Source organism: Nuphar pumila, chromosome 6 (genome assembly GCF_984573655.1).
Source record: "Nuphar pumila chromosome 6, dmNupPumi1.hap1.1, whole genome shotgun sequence".
Classification (NCBI taxonomy): domain Eukaryota; kingdom Viridiplantae; phylum Streptophyta; class Magnoliopsida; order Nymphaeales; family Nymphaeaceae; genus Nuphar; species Nuphar pumila.
This window is the reverse complement of record NC_143254.1, coordinates 52,643,828-52,659,216: the sequence shown is the minus strand read 5'-3', so window position 1 is coordinate 52,659,216 and position 15,389 is coordinate 52,643,828.

The following is a 15,389-nucleotide window of genomic DNA, read 5'->3' as shown; positions in this document are numbered from 1 at the left end:
ACTTTGGAGATTAAGGGTAAAAAATCTTATACCAGATCCCAAGGGCTCACTATTTGTCAATTGCAGTAAACACCAACCTGACTTATTTTTTTGTTCTTACATGAGAATAGACATTGAATCTGAAATTGGGGAGAAGCAAGTAGCTGCATTCCAGTGTGAACCTAACGGGGAACTTGTTTTTGAGCTTGTATCTTACATCCCTTCTAATCTTCCTCTGAGTAGGCAGCTAAAAATCATAGGAACGACCTCAGTATCCCTGCAGGATTTGGTTAACTCTTCATCATTTTCTGTAGAGCCAGTTTACTTGCACATTGTTGTCTTTATCACTGTTCCAGTTCCTGCACCATATGTATTTCACGTGTCTCAGTTCCGTCAATATGCATTAAACTCATGTTTCAATCCACTTCTGGGGAGGATTCAATGGGTCAAGTTCTGGACTCATTTTGTAGATAATAAGGGAAATTAGATTATTAGCATCGTTATTAGGTGAGGCACGAAGATACTTTTGTGTTTATGTTAAGATTCATGAGCCAGTCAATATTCACATGTTCATAGATATACATGCAAACACAAAACACACACATATGCACATTAAAATATGCACATGCATTGTCCATATGCAATAGAAGCAAAACCTCATAAAAGGATAATCATTCATTTGTATAAAAAGATCATATTGTGAATTCATATTTATTTTGAAGAAGGCTAGTCTTTCTTCAAATAGCATGGTATAGGTGTAATGAAATAGGCGGAAGTGTAACCCAAGAATGCACAAGCATTCACAAAGTCCAATAATGGATAAGCACTATGGCATTCAAACAAGAAGTCTCCAAATGGACAATATGAAAGCTCAAAAATGGCTATACAAGCATAAAATAATAAAACATTTATTGGATGAAGTCTTGAAAGGCATAATAAATATAAGGGGGAATGACCCCTATTTATACAAAAAAGGAGCATGAGAGAGAGCCATTGGGGACACCTCATAGAGACGTTGGGATTCTCCAACGGTCACATTTGTGACCGTTGGGGGTCCCAACAATTCTATGTGGGACCCCCAATGCATGTACAAAAAGAGATTTTAATAAAAAATATAAAAAAAATAAAAAGATAAAAATAACCTAATTAATAAATAGTTGTTTCTATAAACAACTATATAAAAAGACAAAAATACTCCTATCGGGTATTACAAATGAATTACATAATTTTTACATATAGACATGTATATATAAAAATATGTATATATATTTTTAACACTCCCCCTCAAACTTTGACGGGAAAAGTTATCCCGAAAGTTTGAAAAATACAAAAAGAATCTTAGGAAGAAGTCCAAGTCTTCAAGAGAAATCTTCATTTTTATGACATCTTAGAAAATTCTTGTAAATATAAGTCTTTAAAACGCCTTTATTGGTAATCATCCCCAAGCACCTTCATTGGTTATCTCCATGATGTATTGACATCACTTCTTAAAGATCCTAAAAAGAAAGAACAAACCAAAATAAGACTCCAAGAACACAAAGAACAATATTCTAGTCTAAGAGTTATAAAAATAATATATTATAAAGAAAGAATAAAATGGTTTAAACAAAATAGTAACAACCTTTTGAATCATTAAATATTAAGAAAGACAAGAGGAGCATCCCTCAAAGATGGAATTAAATCATAATCAACTTATTTTTCAAGAAACCATAACATTGATCATAAGAAGATTTGATTACTTAAAAGACATATGATTCATTAAGAAGAGATAATCAATTATGCATAAAAATTATCTCAAATGACATGGTAGTCTTCCAAAAAGCATATGAATCTCTCAAAAGAGTGTCTATTAAAACACTTCAAACAAAACCCATAAAAAAGTATAAGTGAAAGAGCACAATAAAAATAAGTAAATCTTTATTTATGACAAAAATGCTCAAGAAGCATTGAATATGCACCATGTGAAAATGTCTTCAAGACTAAAAGAACATCAAGTTCGAAAAATGACTTTAGTGTGAAAATATCTCAAATAAAATCAAGTCCAAAGATGACTTGGTTAACCCACAAGAATCACAGAGGCTAAGTGCACGAAGTCATAATGAAATACTCACAAAGGAGTACAAATATAAAGAAATCTTCAAAGAGACTATATGCACAAGAATACTAAATTCTCAATGTGTGAAGTGTGCACAAAGGCACAAGAAGAACACTTGGAACAAGTGTGCACAAAGGCACAACACATTCAATAGATCATAAATGCACAAATAATATAGAATCTTTATTTAAAGAACTCAAAATCTTTAGAAAGAGCTAATGAACTTTATGCATACAATTATGTGAATCATGCACATGAAACAACAAATGAAAAGATAACAACTTTTATCAAAGATGAGCTAATTAAATTTATGCATACCACAATGTGGACACAATAATCAATTAAAAGCATAATTGACTCATCCATCTTAGAGTGATTTTAATTATAGAGGACCAAATATACATATATATGTTATCAATGAAATGCATGCATTTTTATTGATAAATATTTTTTTATACACGGAAGGAACAAATAGTAAAGATTTTAAGAGATTCATTAAAGAACAAAGGGAGTGATATAAGCAAGTCAAAACCAATTTGCGGAAGATGACAAATTTAAAAAATCCCATAAATATCAAGAAATGATATTTTGCAAAGAGAGATTTTAAAAACTTATATAAGGAGAAATGAAATTTGTAAATCAACACCAATTTGTGAAAAAATACATTCTCACAAATATCAAGGAGTGATATTTTGCAAATTAACTTTAATAATGCAATGCAGGATGCATGAAATTATTTCAATCAATCATTTCTCATAGAAGAGAAGATGAGTTAGCCAATTTTGAATAGATTGAAAATTCTTAAACATTTGAATGAGTAAATTAAAGCATCAGGTTGACCATCACAAACAATCACCTCCTAGTCTTCAAAACCTCAAATATCAAGTGTATTAACGACTAGACCAAGAGCATAAACAACATACCACTAAAGGGCCAAAGACACACACAAAAGTGTATAAAAATACCTCTTGTCTACATATAATGATACTTGAAACGAGTGTATCAGTGACTAGAACAAGAACATAAAGCTAACAATGGGCTAAAAATCACACATGAAAGTGTGAACAAATATCTTTTATCTACATATAGTGACACTCAAAATCAAGTATATCAGCTACTAGAGCAAGAGTATAAAGTCATCAATGTGCTAAAAATCACACACGAATGTGTGAATCAACATCTCTTATCTACATAAAATAACACTTAAAATAAGTGTATCAGCTACTAGAGCAAGAGTATAAAGCCAACAATAGGCTAAAAACCACATACAAAGTTGTGAATAAACATCTTTTGTCTACATATAATGACACCTAGATAAGAGGCAAAAAAAGGAAAAAACACATGAGGTAAGAAGGCTTGTAATGGAAACACTAATGCAATTAAAAAATATCAATTTAGACCACATTTTGAAACACCATGGTTTCAAAAAATAGATAGCCATCACAGATACACATAATTAAAAGCATCCATAATAAAGTCAATGGCCAAAGAACAAAGGAGTGATACAACACACTCACAATCAGAGATCTCATAACTGTCAGTTAGAGTCAAACTACAAGTTAACAATTTAAAATGACATAAAATGAGGTGCACACAACTCACCCCAACAAACATCTCTGATTCAACAATAATAAGGTCAAGAAGATTGATGCATCATATAAAAGTCTCTGATAGACAACACAAATGCCATAAAAAGGCAATGAACACTCACGAAAATCATTTTCCAAATAAGTGAGTTCATAAAAGGAACATATATGAAAATATAATTTCAAATTGAAAAAACCAATAATGGTAGATGACCAATCTTAGAAAAAGTGCAATCATATGCATAACAATATGTCTCATAACAATCTTTTGAATAAACATGAATCATGCTTAACATAGTCAATTCCGATCAAGGAATAGATGCACTAGAGTACGTTATATACAAAAGATCTAATAATTTTCTAGAGAAGGCAAGAACATATTATCTTAAAAGGAATTCTTTTAAATAAAAAATCTACTATGAGACAAACAAAACGTGTAATATATTAAGAAAACATAATTACTATCATGAATACTTGAAGCAATAAGATGATCTAATAACTCATAGCCACATAGGTTACATAGAAACTATGAAATTATACCAAACATAATTCATAATGCAATCTAATTTTGTGTGACTATGACACATTTTTTAGAGAAAAACAAGTTAACAAAAATGCATTTAAAGCATCTAATACAAGATTTACTTTCTATATAAAAGTCAAATCACAAATATCGAAGATCATTCTCAAGCATAATCAATCAAGAATGTTTTTCAAAGAATTAGTTTTGCATAATGAGAAAAACATCTTAAAGTTAACCATTGCAACGAGATATGCAAAAATACAAATTACAAGGGATAACACAAGAGGATTTTATAAAGAATCAAATCTCACAAGCATATAATGTGCAAAATACACAAAAACCTACTAAGGGTTAAATGATAAAAAGGAAAAGAAGAGTATTATTGAAGAAAAAATGAGAGAATCGTTGAAATCATATGAGTATACAAAGATATCCACGATATTAAAGAAAACATGATGATACAAGGTGTACTTCATACTAATTTCTTAAAATTTTTAAGGAAATCATAAAATTCATAATGATTACCAATAATTATTATGATAAAACCAAATGCATATAACAAGGGAATTGGCAATATGAAAAGCATAATCTTTAAGATTTAAAGCAAAACCATATATTCTTGTAAAATATAATTTCTATGACAATATGCATAATTAAAACAAATATTTTATGGACATATGCTTTTTAACAATTTCTTTAAAGAACTATTCATTTTTAACATATTCAGCAAGAGGCTACTATATTTTAAATACATTTTCAAATGCATACCATGAATATTTAAAGTAGAGAATCGAAAAAAAATAGCAAAAGTATCCACATATAATTATATATATATATATATAATAATCAAGAAAACAAGTATTTTCTTATGCATAATTGTAACGACCCCAACTCGTATCCATAAAAAAGTGGCATTTTTTTTATAAGTGCAGAAACAATCCCAGAGACCCGAGCCTTACAGTTAAACATAACTACCACCACAAGGGATCTTATACTCATCTTTCATACCAAACCAAACTTTATTTATTCAAATGTAAAGAGTCTGAGACATAAGTAAACGAAAGTAAAGAAAACAAAAAGAAAGAGTCACGCCGTCCCAAGAATCTGCCCTGCAGTCGTGTAGTCCCCTCGTAACTCTTCTCAAAAGCAAGTCCTCTCTACTAGGAATATGAGGCTGCGAAAAACACAAGAAGTAGGGTGTCAGAATTAAAAAAATTCTGCGTACAGGTCTCTCTAATGAATCAAATAAGAACAGAGAACATAAATAAAATTTATGCAATATTTTAGAGGAATGCATTTATGACAAATTCATAATTTAATTAACTATTTATGCAATAGGGAATAATTATTAAGCATGAGAAACAATTTTTTAAAGAACAAAGAGTCATAATTTAAGCAATAAAGACATTTAACATGCATTAAGGAACAACATCATGCATTCACCAATATATCACAGTTAAGGAAACAAGTAAATATGCATGATCTAATGCATAGTAGGAATATGCATAATTCAGTACAATGCATGAATAAATTATTATCTTTTATCAGATTTTTCTTTTTATATGCATGTCCCTATTAAATGCACACAATTTAAGTTTCTCTTTTTAATTACCATTGCCCGCAGATACTCAAAACGGGTAAGAATTCTTGAGGGCAAGTAGGGTTCCCAGAGTAACTTAGCACACAAGTTGTATTTTATTACTGAGTTTCAAACTTAGCTCTCGACCGATATCAGGAAATAACACCATCCATCGGAACATTAAAAATCAACATCTAATGCCGGGACAATAGGGACATTAAGTGCCTCTTTCTTGGTATACCAAAACAACAGTTGTGTCTACACACCACTCCCAGGCAGAGTGACAGACTCTTTCTAAAAGTGTGGCCAGCAAAAGAACCTCAATATCGGGTTTAGGAAAAACTACAAAGAACATGGAGTTTTAGTATCCTCACGGTTTTCCCAAAATCGTAATATCCAAAATTCTTACACTAAAAAAGGGACGTCAAGAAAACATAAATTACATTGTTCTTTACTTTATTTTATCTTATTATTAGTTCATCTCTTTTACATTTGCAAATCAGCATGCAGAATTAATAACATAAGCTTACAAATCAACATGTCAAGCTCTTCACGGGACCACAACCCGTGGCATCATGGAACAATGCTGATTTCTGTAATGCATTTAACAACTAAAACAAAGAGCAACACATGCTCAAGGCTCACACAACCCATGATGATTCACTTTGATCATCAATGCATTCTTATGCAAAAATCATCAATCACATGCCACTATGCATTCCTTTCACATGCATTTCAACACATATTCTTATGTGCAAACTTTTGAGATGCACATGAAACAATAAATTCATAAGCATATGCATGAGTGCACACGTATGCAGGTTAAGAACATGCTTCCAAATCAATACACATATTCATGTCTATAGCATAATTTCACTTAATGCAAGTATTCCTATCATATGCATGCTTCAACTCACAGATTCATCTCATATGCATGCTTTCACTCAAATCAACTCACTTAAAACATGAGAATGCTTATCTAGCCATGCCTATGCATCATAACCAAAATTTTAAAAATTTCACATACCCACAAGATGCACATGTACTAGCATTAAATTTATGCATTAGTCATGCGTAATATGTCAATTATAAGCATGTGAAATCAACCTCTAGCATGCACATAGCTGAAACATCTATCCAAGCAAAAAAAGAAACTTTTAACACCCTCGTCATCACACCATTAAAACCCTTTTTTTTCAGTACACTTGACCCAGCCGACCCAATCGACTGGGTCTAGAACACGGCCAGACCCACCCAACCAACCCAGTCAGCTGGGTCAGGTACTCAGCCCAGCCGACCCAGTCGGTTGGGCCCATACATGCCAAAAAAAAAAATTAACTCCTTTTTTTTTCAAACATGCCCAACCGATTACTCAGTTGTGCTCGGCTGCCCCAAGGCTTAGCCTGTCAGGCTCAACGAACTGGGTTCAGCTGGTCTGATGGCCAGCCAAAAAATACACACACACACACATATATATATATACATACACACATATATACATATATATATTTGTTTTTTTTTAAATTGTCCAAGACCGAGTGGCTGGTCTGGCAGTGGCTGCCAGGACTGTCAGCCTAATAGCTGGTCTGGTAGGTCTGCCAGGTCTGCACCAGGCCTGTCGACAGTCTGATCTGGCAGGATTGAGTCCTGCCCCAACCGAGCCCAGCTCGGTTGGGTTGCCAGGCCACCGCTGCAACACATACACAAATTTTTTTTTGATGTTGTCAATAGCAAGCCCACGAAAACACGTTAAAAAGAAGCTTCAGAACATCGGACATGCTTAATGCATGAAAAGAAAACCCAGTATACCTCTTCATGCATAAATCAAGTATACTTAAATTCATAAGGTAGACCACTTGGTTATGCAATAAATATCATTTATTATCATACACAGACATGCAGCCACATTTTTTTTTGCTTGGTTATATTCAAATTTCACATGCACTGACAGTCCATAACATGGGGCTTTTATAAAAATCGGCAATACTAGAGTGCACACACATAATCCACTATATTTTTCATAGATTAAATTTTTGTTTTAATATAAGAATACATCCACATGTATGTTATTCCACAATAACCTTCAAGAAGATGAAACACATGAATTTCATCCATGGATCTTAGAGTAAATGATCGGATTTACTCCTCCATATGTATTTTTACCTAAATACTACATGGAAATCGAATCCATGTTCTTTGTCTCACTCAAATCAAAAGAGAAACCCATACCATATAAAGAACAATAATGGTAGATATTGAAAAACGTGGGTGGATGGCTGAAAAAAATCAAACAACCTCCTCTTTTTCTCCCTTTTGCCTCTCTTTTCCTCACTTTGTCTCTCCTCTTTTTTTCCCTTCTCTTTCTTTTTTCTCTCTTTTTTTAAAGTCTTTTTATAGGCCCTATCGGGGAGGACACCCCCCCTTCTCCATCCCATCTAAAAGGGCTGGAAAGAGAGAACTTTCATGAAAATAAAACTCTTTTATATGAGTTTTTCAAAAAATTTAAAACTCTTCAAGTTTGACTTTTTTAAATGTTGTTAAAAAGGAACTTTTAGTGTCTCAAATCCTCTTGAACTCTTCTATAGGTGTTTAAAGGCTCTTTCAAGAGTCTTAAACAAACCCCAAAATAAATTTTTGGAATTGCATTAAATTAATTAATTAATATTAAATTATAAATAAATTTCCAAAAGTTTCTAAAAATCACCAAATTAATGTGGGAGGCTTCTTAACATAAATAAACCCCAATTTAAAGGTTTTTGATGAATTTAAAGTTAGTAAAATCATTGGGCAAGGATTTAGATTTGGATCCGGATCCAAGATCCAAATCTATCTCTGAAATCCAAATGAGTTCTGAACTGGACCAAATCCAGATTAATATGGGTCTTAGATAGAGTCCAAATCCATATTAATTTGGATCAAATCCATAAGATCCAGTCTGATCCAAGTTTGAATCCGAACCGACAAACCAGAGTTACCAGAAGCTTCTTAGATAGGTGAAAAGCTTGCTTCCTGAAAACTCGCTTCGAAAGCGTGATACTCCTCGCTTCCAAAATTTGATGAGAACCTCGATCTCCCTACGCTACTCCTATGCTTTCCACACGCTTTATTTATTATTATATGTTCTATTACTCAACTTTTCATGGTTTTTATGTGTTTTCTTTGACTCTTCTCACTCACTTTCATATGCTTTCGCTAAATTGGTACTTGGTAATCATCATTTTTAGATTTTGTTAAAAATTTAATTCTTACACTAAAAAATCATGAAATTTAATATTGGTCACTTTTATTATAGTTTTTATTTGTGTTTTATTTTGATTCTTATTCAATTCTTATATTTCTTTTTTTTTTAAATTTATTGCTTCTCGCTTCCCATATCGTTTCCCGCTTCCGCTTCCTAGTCTGGCAACCTTTCGACAAACTGTTCAATTTTTAAAAAAAAATGCAATTTTTGGGCCAACCGTAGCCCAAATCGAGAAAAATAAAATATCACTGCACTCAAAATTTTGAGATGCATCCAACGACATATTACACAAATATCAAATTCTAAATTTCACCAAAAAATAACCCAAGTTTCGCTCAAATTTCGCTTGAATTTAAAGGTCAGAAATAAAACTTTTTCTCACATTTTATGTGGCTCGTTTAGACCTAGGTGATGAGACCTGGGCCAAGCCCAGACTCAAAAGTATCGATCTAAAATCGAGGTTCGAACGATTTTTCTCCCAGACTTAGCCAAAATTTTGAGAATCTCAAATTTAGCTAGGTGTGAAAATATGCGACATTACATCCCTACCCCCTTAAAAGAATTTCATTCTTGAAATTAGAACATACTGAAAAGGTGTAAGTTGCACCAGAATCAAATATCACATGAGCCAAATAATCGACAACTAAGATGATACCTTCAATCAGATCAGTCTGATCACCCTGCTTGGTAACTGTAACAGCATAAACTCTCTTGTTGGTCCTTCGCTGAGCTTGCTGTTGTTGAGGCATCTATGGCTGCTACTGTTGTTGTCCTCCTTAAGCCATTGGCTGGTTTAGACAGTAGGGAGCAATGTGCCCAGACTGTTGGCACAGGTAGCAAACCCCTTTGAACATCAGACAAAAACCTTAAGGATGACTTTTGTTAAACCTGGGACACATTGATTGGGCCTCCCCCTGCTGAGGTCATCCTTGTTGCACGCCCTGCTGACCTCCCCCTTGGGTCCGCTGCCTCTTGCCTCCCTGCTCCTTGGCACCAGCAGGTGGGTTCTTCCTCGTTCCGCCTGCCGAACCACCTCCATTGCCACCTTTCTGTTGCGACCCATTTTTGTGCTGCTCCCATTCCTCATTCAGGACGGTCGTAGACTCTATCGCGTTGCTCAAAGTGGTAGGTCGACTCATCATCACACAGACTCAAAGCTCGTCCTTCAGCTTGCGAACGTACTTGGCCGCCCTCACCTTGTCACTGCTGAACAAGTTTGGGCAGTACCTCTCCAACCTCCTGAATTTGGTGGTGTAGTCCACCAAACTCATGCCTCCCTAGGTCAGATCCAGGAACTTCTGCTGCATCCGCTCCCGTGCGTAGGAATGAAAGTACACATCCAAAAACTCTTTCCTGAAAACTCTCAGGGAATCTCATCCACTCCATCATACTTCATCCTTTACAGGGTGTCCCAGCACTTCTTGGCATCGCTCTTCAGATGGTACATGCCAAAAATGGTCTTCCTATCCTCGAGGATAGGTAGGATATCAAATGCCCACTTGATCTCCTTAACCCAGCTCTCTGCTGCCTTTGGGTTGGCCTTCCCTGCGAAAGTTGGTGGGTCCAACTTCAGAAATTTCTCATAGGAAACCCCACTGAGGTTCAGGACAGCCTCGGAAGGATGAATGCAGGTGGCTGTCTGCACTGCTTGTACCACCTGTGTTGCCTAAGCCGTCTGCGCCGTCATTGCCTCAGTCAGGGTATGAAGGGCATTCATCAAGGAATTCATTCACTTCTGCTAGTCCGTGGGAGCGCCAGAAGAGGTCGAAGCGCGGGTACTATAATATGCATATCACCAAACTCAAAAGTTAACCGAGATTGATCCTACCCCCTTAGGATTGGTCTCGTATATTTGTGATAAATACAATTATTACACGCATCTCAACATTTCTTAATTCATACCACAAGATTAAGAATTAAATCATGAATACATGAGAAATTTGCATACTTTTATAAAAGTACCTCATAGCCTTACCAGTGAAGGAGACTGCTATGGAGCATAAGGCATGACTTGCTGGCATTCTTAGACATGACTCACTAAAAAGAGAAATTTTGGTACAAAAAGATGATAGAATATAAGATTTTATGGTGGGCTCTGATACCAAACCTGTAACAACCCCAACTCGTATCCATGAAAAAGTGGCAAATTTATTATTTTTTTATAAATGCGAAAACAATCCCAGAGACCCAAAGCCTTACAGTTAAACATAACCACCACCACAAGGGATCTTATATTCATCTTTCATACCAAACCAAATCAAACCAAAATTTATTTATTCAAATATAAAGAGTCTGAGACATAAGTAAACGAAAGTAAAGAAAACAAAAAGAAAAAGCTGCGTTGTCCCAAGAATCTGCCCTGCAGTCATGTAGTCCCCTCGTGACTCTTCTTAAAAGCAAGTTCTCCCTACTAGGCATATGAGGTTGCGAAAAATACAAGAAGTAGGGTGTCAGAATCCAAAGAATTCTGTGTACAGGTCCCTCTAATGAATCAAATAAGAACAAAGAACATAATTAAGATTCACGCAATATTTTAGAGGAATGCATTTATGACAAATTCATAATTTAATTAACTATTCATGCAATATAGAATAATTATTAAGCATGAAAAATAATTTATTAAACAACAAAGATCATAATTTAAGCAATAAAAATATTTAACATGCATTAAGAAACAACATCATGCATTTATCAATATATCACAGTTAAAGAAACAAATAAATATGCATGATCTAATGCATAGCAGGAATATGCATGATCAAGTGCAATGTATAAATAATTTATTGTTTTTTATCAGACTTTTCTTTTTATATGCATGTCCCTATTAAATGCACATAATTTAAGTTATTCTTTTTAATTATCATTGCCCAACGGATACTCAAAACAAGTAAGAATTGTCGAGGGTGTGATCATCGCAAAATTTTTCCTCTTGTATTCCTCCTCTCTTTTCCCCTCTTCGTTTCCTTTCTAGCCTCTATTTCCCTTTTTTAAGGGGAAAATAAAAGACAAAAAAGGAGAGAGAAGAGAAAAGAAAGGAAAGAAGAGAGGAACTCTTTTGCGAAGGTCTTACTTGACCTAAATTTTGACAAGATTTAAAAGATTTACTCGCCTTCATTTTGAAATATTTGTGAAAAAATTGGGAGACGGGGCTCACTCGTTGGTACGAGGTTCGACCGTTCCTGGCACCTTTACCAAAGGTAATCGAACCAAGGATCGAATTTATGCCTTTTGCTTTGCCTAAATATTATCTAAGAATTTATTTTAAGTCTAGAATGCACAAAGAATCATGTTTGTGTAAATGCAAAAGATGTATGCTCTTTTGAGAAGAATTTAGAAATTTTATTCAAGTGATTTTGAAATTATGAAGAATATGATGAAGAAATGGTTTTTGAAAGTTGAAGATGGATTTAGAGAAGTTAGATTTTCTAACTTAAGATTTAGAATAGATCTTGAGTTTCAAAAATTGAGATGAATCTGAATTTGAAGAAGGGAGTTTAGAAAATAAGAATTGAAAGTCGAATATGGACCTTAAAGTGTGAATCGAAAGTCAAGATGGAATTTGAGAAATGGAGTAGAATTCTAGATTTAAAGTTTGAAATAAGAATGAAAGTTAGATGGGATTTAAGAAATCTAGATGGGATTGGTTTCTTTGAAATATGGATTTGAACTTGAATTTGGATTTCAAATCTGAATTTAAAATTGGATTGGAAATCCATATGGAATTCAGAAATGGAATTAGTCTTTGAGAAATCTAAAAGGATTTTGAGAATGAAATTGAATTTGAAATCGGCTCTTCAAGATGGCATTGGATTTTGAATTGGGTTTGAGAAATCCAAATAGAAATTGAAAATGGGATTGGATTTGAGGAATCCAGATAGAAATAAAAAATGGGATTGGATTTGAGGAATTCAGATGGGATTTGAAAAGTGGAATTGGATCTAAAATCTAGAGTCCTAGATGGAGTTGGACCCGAAGTCTGGAATCCAAGATGGAGTTGAATCTGGAATCTAGAATCCTAAATAGAATTGGATCCGAAGTCTGGAATCCAAGATGGAGTTGAATCTGGAATCTAGAATCCTAAAGGGAGTTGGATCCGAAGTCTGGAATCCAAGATGAAGTTGAATCCGGAATCAAATATGGAATAAGAAGATGGATCTGGATTTTGGAAATCAATATGAGATTTGAAGACAAATCTAGATTTCAGAGATCGAGATGAGATCCGAAGATGGGTCTGGGCCTTGGAAATCTAGATGGGTTTTGAGAATAGAATTGGGTTTTGGAAATCCAGATGAAACCTGAAATTGGATATGAGAGATCCTAGATCAATTTTTGAAATTGGAAAGAAGGATAGAGAATGAAATTTAAATTTCGAAATCAAGTGATGAACCTGAAAATTTCAAAGTTGAATTGAACTTTAAAATTAAATTGAATTTGAACTTGAATCTGGAAATGAATTTGGAATTTTAAAGTTTGAATTGAACTTTGAAATTCAATCTAGAATATTGAATTGAATTTAAAATCAAATCCTGAAAATGGAAATGAATCTGAATTTTTAAAGTTGAATTGAACTTTGAATTTGGTTTTGAATTGAAAATTGAATTTTGAATATAGAAATGAATTTGAAATTCCAAAGTCAAATTGGACTTTGAAATTAAAGTTACAATCTGAGAATAGAATTTGAATTTACAAGAGTTGAAAATTGATTTGAGAAGTGAAGAAGATATTTGAAGGATTATCACTTTGGATTTTGAAAAAGAATGATGTAATTCTATCCTAAATGATGAATGAATTAAAGAATTTTGAAAATTGAATATTTGAAAAGCATATTTCATTCTTTAAATGAATTGAAATAAGATTGAAAATATAATACATTCCTGACTATGGTCATAAAATGTATTATATAATAATCATACTTAAATTCAAATGAAGAATGAAACACATTTTGGTGCCTTTATAAAGTTTAAAATGAAATTAACTTTCAATATATCCTGACTATGGCCATTGATATATATTTTGAGTTAATTTTAAGTTAAACTCTGATAAAGGAAGAAAATTTTTAGCAAAATATGATGATTTTTTGAAAAGAGAACCAATGCAGATCTAATGTTATTCCATAAAAAATGAAAACCATAAGTTTTGTTCACACCCTGACTATGGCCATTGATGCAAGTCATCAACTTAGGATTTAATCACCTTTTATTAGAATGATGCACGTACCATTTGTGTTACCATTCGTGAATTTTTGAATTAAAAGAGGAAAATAACATGAAATAAGCATTTCTAGAAGATGTGCATGCTCATACATTCTAATCTAGTGCTTTTGAAATGTAAAATTCTCATTATAGCCTAGCTCTTACAATCTTTAAACAGAACTTGAACTTGAAATTAACATTCCTAAGTTTAAGAAAGAAAATAATACTTTCCACCTATTTCTTGCAAAATCTAAGTTAATACAAGATGAAGGAGGCATATAGAAAGCAATTTATAAAGATATCCTATTGAACTTAAGAGGCAATTGATGAAATATTCATACATACATTTTACACTAATAAAGAAAATGCAATGTAAAAGACAAATTTCATACTGGAATCATGTATGGAATGAGCGTTGGAACATACATATAACATCCTAAATGTAACATTCTAAAATAAGGATGAGCCTAAAGTAAGCTTGTTTTGAAAGATATGAATGTTATACTAAGTTAATTAGAATACATATACATACCCTCTAAATGTGGGTGTAATGCTTAAATGATGCACCTGAGCTAACAGAGGAATTTATACCTAATGAATGGTGTATATTAGTGGCTATTATGCAAAGGGGATGAATGAAGTGTTGTTGATATGTATAGCAGGGAGCACACATATTGCAGCTTGATATTGCAACAGTGAATGCATGATGGTGGTCATGTGCTACAAATGAGAGTGCGACAGTGGATATGGGAAATGGGAAATGTAGTGGCAGGCTAGTGTATACATGTGGTATATGATGTGCAGTGACAATGCATCGGTGTGCATGAGATGGTAGTGTGCAACAGTGAAGAGAAAGTAGTAGGTGACAGGGGATGGTGGATGCTGAGAAGGGATGGAACCTTAATAACTAGCTCTCGCAAATCTGGAATGTTCTTTAGCAAAAGGGAAAGAAACACCAACTTTCCTTCTCATCTTTCTTCCCTGCTCAACTTAAGCAAATTTTTAAAGATGATGTTCAGACTTCTGTTTGAGATACATGGGTGGGTCATGTAATTGGCCAACAACAATTTAATGTTCACACTCAAGGCCAGTCTTCTCAGCAATTTGGCCAATCTATACCCATGATTATTGAACTTTATCACATTTATAGGTTTCAGTATCTTGAGGTTCACTTCTAGAGGAATATAATTGATT